The sequence below is a fragment of the Glossina fuscipes genome, unplaced genomic scaffold (genome assembly GCF_014805625.2).
Source record: "Glossina fuscipes isolate IAEA_lab_2018 unplaced genomic scaffold, Yale_Gfus_2 26, whole genome shotgun sequence".
Lineage (NCBI taxonomy): Eukaryota > Metazoa > Arthropoda > Insecta > Diptera > Glossinidae > Glossina > Glossina fuscipes.
Window position 1 is genome coordinate 5,322,406 of NW_023998421.1, and position 5,881 is coordinate 5,328,286.

Here is a 5,881-nt window from a genome sequence, read left to right on the forward strand (position 1 = left end):
TTATTCGGTTCATAGTTTACTTCGACCAATCAAGAAATTGCTTTCTTATAAAAGCAAATGAAAAACCTATGATTTTTTTTTTTTTTTTTTTTTTGCTTAACATTCTGAAACAATGGCAAAGCGACCATGTCAGCTGGGGGCCATCTCGTTTTCGGTATTATCTCAAAAATACAGCATTTATAGACAGACTAGTAAAAAAAAAGGGGGAAAAATTACACAAAGTCAAGTTTCTTCAAATCATGATGCAATTTGCTGTTGGAACTTAATCACTGCTAGAGGGCGCGCAATACAGAAGCAAAACAATTTTCTCTCTGTATGCACACAAATCGAGTTCTTATTGCTGTGCTTTTTTCTTTTTTTTTTTTTTTTTTTTTTGCTTTTCAGTACTACATTGTGAGTGCTGGCTTGAGGGTGTGTACTCTGCGTCTAAAGCTTTTGTAAGAAGCGTGGGAAAATTGTTGAATTTGATACCGAATTGCTTCCAGAAGGATGAAGCAATCGATTGTGAATGTTGTTGCTGTTAAACACCAGACCATACCAGACCAGACCAGACCAGACCAGGCCAGCAGTAGATAGGAATATTTTTTGTCCCTTTTCTTGTTTTTGTTTTTTGACTTTGGTTTACATTGCGTGTTTGAAGTCTTGACACATGAATGAAACAATTTCTCAGGCCGAATTCAGGAATGGTTTTTATTTGTTGCCATTTTACCTTAATGGAGAAACAACAACAATTTCGTTATAATTCTAATTTAAATTTTTCATTAAGGCTTAATCGCTATCACATTCAAAATATCGATGGCCTTTTTTCTGCCTCCTTTATTTTTGTTTTCTACTTTAATTATTTTAAATTTTTGCATGCTTTGTCTTGCGTTATGTTATGTTATGTTTGTGATTGATTAATGCTGCTTGAGGCTGTCACGTTGTTTCTTTCCTCCTGACTATCGGGTATCGGTACTGGTCAGCGTTCGTAATAATCAAAATGAAAATATGCTTTTATTTGCGCGCATATATGTGTGTAAGTATGTGTGCAGGCGTATAATTTTCAATCTAATAATTGCCAGCACTAACACTCAAACGCAAAACAAAACAAGCATAAACACCTAAATTATTCACTCTTCTACCACCAGTCATTGATTTATAATAATTGAACTTTTCCATTTGATTATGCGGTATTGTTGTTTGCCTGGCCGGTTAGCTGATTGTGGCTGGTTGCATGTTTCGGTTTCATTTGCTCAATAGCAAATGAAAGTTATAGTTTGCTTTAATTTGACCCGAAAATTGCCTTTAGTCAAATCATTTTAATGAAGGTCACACGAAGGGCTGCAATTTGAAAATATCAATAGATTTTATGTTAATCGTTGTGTCTAGACAAGTAATGCAGATATTCATCGGCTCAATAGCAACGAAAACGAAAACGATAACGGTGTTTTGTAAAACAAAGAACAAATTAGTTTTCGAATGAAAAATCAGGTCTTTGATTATTAAAAATTCCATTTTAGCATTTCCAAGACGGAACATTGAATCCGGGCCGCTTTGAAAGCAAGCATCAATAAGGAATCAAAATTGCTTTTCATCCTGAATGCATTGCGCTATTCCTCATTTATTTAGCCCATTGCCTGATGTATAATCAATTTATAAATATTTAACGTGGGGATAAAACATAAGAATTGAATGAGAAAAGGAATCAAAATGAACAAAGCCTTGTCTACCGTTTGCATGTATAAGGGGAAATAAAATATAGTTCGTCGCAGGACATAGATGACCCCTGCACAATGATCAGTCTTAATGCTTAAGACTAAGAAGAGTTTAAGGCTTAGCAATGTGTGATTTGGCAGCAGGTCTTTCCCACAGGCAGCTTAAGCGATGCACTGGCAGAAGTTTTGTTTTCTTTACCAAAGAGCAGGTTTTTTTGCCATAGCTTCTTGTTATCATCAATTAAAAACAGTTTGTATTTCCAGGTGAAGCGAGACCCATTAGATTATAGAATATCAACATATATATATATACATATATATATAGCGGTTTATAGCCGAAAGTGTGTAGCACATCATGCCAGTTGTTTTCTACCGACTTGTATATCTTTGGATTGGCTAATCAGGGATCGTGCAGGAGATCCCAATGCAAGAGGGACTACAGTCACGAAAAGTAATATAGTCGAAATTAAAGCATCACGTTCAGGACGCCCACTCACACAATTATCACAAATTCTTAGGAATCTCTTGTGTGTTTCTGAGAAAGACCTGATTGTAATAGCAGCACGAATATTTCGGTGAAAACAACAACTAGTCCTGATTGCTGCATGGCTATGGTAACCTATGATGCGGCAAATCGAACACTCCGCAGACGGCGTTTATTGAAGATACACTCCAAAGCGATCTGTAACTTGAGAGGCTATAAAGATTGTCCCATTCCTTGGGACGAACTAATTTGAATCCATTGCTTCCAATGTCGTTCGAGTTTAATGAAGAGCAAATGCCATCCCTCGATATGTTTCGTTTATTGGGGGAAGGAATGTAGTAACTTTAATGAATTTAATCGGGACTTTAGTTAGCAGGTAATGTCATCAGTTAAGGGAAAGCCAAAGTTGTTAGGCGAGCAAACGATGGCATATACAAAGTGCTAGGGTTTTTTTTGGAACACAAGGATTCTTCGACAATGGCATACATTTAATATTCCCTGTAAGGCTGCTGCTTATATAGAATTGGCAAGTAAACAACACTTAATTGCACAAATTAAGTGTAGAAATAATTTCTGTCAACTGAAATTTGTGTCTTAATAAAACGTACATAGTACGTTCAATGCGTAACTTGGATGTAAAGATGGACGTAAAAAAAAGGGAATTTTTTCCCTTCTATATCAATGCAAGGATAAACAACTAAGCTTTTACGCACTCAAAATCAATTTCCTCTTATTCGAATGAGATTTTTGATGACGCAAGATGCGCTTATATATCATACACATGTACAAACTTGCACGATACAAACTCCATTAGGCCCACACACCTCCATTATAACTTCTTCTTCTTCATAATGTATCGTTCCATCAATTTGCATACATGAAAGAGTTCCCAGAGCGCACTAAAAGAGCAAGACAAACATAATACATGTTTACGATTATGTTCTTATTCGATCAAATTTCATTTAAAAAAAAAAATATATGAAAAATTAATAAAGTGGGAGGAAATTCGGGAATAAATCACAGATCATATTTTAGTAATAAAAAAAACTTTGCCCAATAATAGCAGAAGAGGAAGTATGTAAGTAACTCATCGAAAGATTTCATTAAAGATCAAGTGAAGAAAAACAATGTTACGAAAAATTGGTAATAACAACGAAGAATTGAACATAACTTCAAATAAAAATTGAAATGAAATGAACACCAACTGTGCAACTGGCGCCAGGAAAATTAACAAAATCGTCTAGCATTGCAATTGTTATTGTAATAATGCCAACGTGCAACATCAGCAAGCATGAAGAAATGAGTAACTCCTTGCAAATAGTCAAAAATAATGCACATAAAAGTAAAAGGAAAAATAAGAAAAAAAATCACAAAATCACAAAATCCTAGAATTTATGTTAAAACAATAATAATAATAAAAGAATAGAAGAGAAAAAGCGACGCAAAAATTTATGACAGTGACAAGTGCAGATGTTTAAATGGAACTAATAATAAAGTAAAATTCTTTATTCTACCTTCTGGTATACATTGTACAGTGCACGTCTACGACTATTAAACAGATTATAATTTAAGAAGAAAACTGTGATTTCATCTGCTTAGCTCAAGTGGTGAGGGGAAAAGGTCATGACAATGAGTTAACAATGTAAGGGAAACACAGGCATGTGGTCATAAAGTTTCAAGTGTTTAGGTTTATTATCAAGAAAATAAGTAAGAATAAGATATGAACAGGTTTCCGCAGTGGCGCTTAGTCAACAATGATCCGTTTTACAAACAATAGAAAAATTTTCAAGTACGTGTTATAGATGCTATTAGTATCGGTTCATTTATGGTTTAAGGATTTTCTGCAACAAGTGCTTATTTCAAAAGAAATTTTTGCACGTGTTTACTTACCTTAGAGTACCTTGCACATTGTTCCTTCGAAACAATAGAATGTCAAGTGGACATGAAATTTTTGCCTTTTTTTTCTTTTTTTGTTTCTTCATAACGATTTTCCTTACTGTTGGCGCTTTACTTTAAGGAACAAGCTGTTATATGTCGCAACGGGATTTAGCAGCACAGGCAACAAAGGAGACTGTTGGCATGGCCAAGTGAAGAGGATCTTCAATTTAAATATTTCATTTAAATTTTAAAATAATAATTAGCTGGCACGAAGCAACAGATGTTCAAGCGGTACCAATTTATCTGCTATTAAAAAAAAATGTAAAGAAGTAAAGAAGTTCTTAAATGAGTGAAACGAGTAGTGATTAAACTCCGGAAAATTTTCATCTATTTGTGCAAGGAACAACATCTTCTTCTTTTTCTGCTAGTCGGCAAATCAACATCTGAGGTGAGTCCAGAAGGTTCCACGAAGTAAACACAAAGTTTGAACAAAGTGTTTGAACCAATAATCAACAATACAAAATTAATGTAGCGAGTAACTCCTCGTAAACACGTGGGACATTGCAATCTCCCGAACATCTTCTATTTATCTGTCCGAATTACGCCACTTCCATTCGCCGTTCAGCGCTTCGCAGATTATCTATCCGTGATCTTCGTGATGGCAGCGTTTTTATAATTTTATACTCACGCATTTTGCCGGCTTACGCCGCAATCTTCTCTTTTTCTTTTCAAGCTAATTAATCATCAGAACATATGTTCACTGCCAAACTGTGACTCTACTTCTTCACATACTTTTTTAATTTCGAAACACTTCTGCTCGCCGTCACACATATATCCCCATCACATCTCGCACTTCTCTCCAGTCCTCTTTGCATTGTATCATCTCGAAATCATTTGGAAAATAAATTTAATCCCAGAATCTATTATATCAAAATTCGGGAGAGTAAAATAAAATAAGAAAATAACTGAAACTTTGAAAATACAATTTTCCGCAGAAAGATTGGTGTTTACCTGGCGTACATGGCGCCGCATAAACTGATATATCTATATATGTACATATATCTACAACAAAAAATATCAAAATTTTATTTACATTAAATTTTTAAGCAATTAATGCAGGCGTGGTACAAAAACCTTCGCCAGATAATAATAATCGGATAATTTCGACATAGGGTTTCTGATAGGAATGGTTGGTAATAAGCCTGTAGACGATTTTGATTTCCCAAGACGAGAAAAACGAGTCCGGTAGGGTTTTAAAGGACATGGATAGAAATACTTTGTAGAAAAGACGATTCAATTTTTCTTTTGCGATGTTTGGGTATTCCTCATTAAGTTTGCTGGTGATGATATTTCGGATCGAACGCAAAACTTCCTTCGGCGGGTATTTCGCAGATATAATTTCAGCATCAAGTTGAGCTTCAAGTGCATAGAAAGAATCTTCCATTGTTTCGGTTAACATCGAATTCGCAGTGACCAGGAACCCAGACAAGATGGCATTGCTCAATGACAGCATTGTTCAGCGTTAAATATTAAAATCCAAACATTGAGATCAGTTAAGAAAAAGTAGACATTCTTTATTATTCTTGGATGTAGCTTCAATTTTGTGAATTGTAAACGGCGCACCTATTCTTTGAAAGCCAGCGAGAAGTACGGCATTCAACGTTCAAGCAAAATTCTGTCATCGAGAGAATTTCAAATAAATTCAGAATCTTCCATATGCTTTCCCACCCTTTCCTGGAATGACGAATATAGCAGGCAAGAGAAAGGCAGTGATATACATATATATATATATATATATATATAGTACCAATCAATAATTCTTATA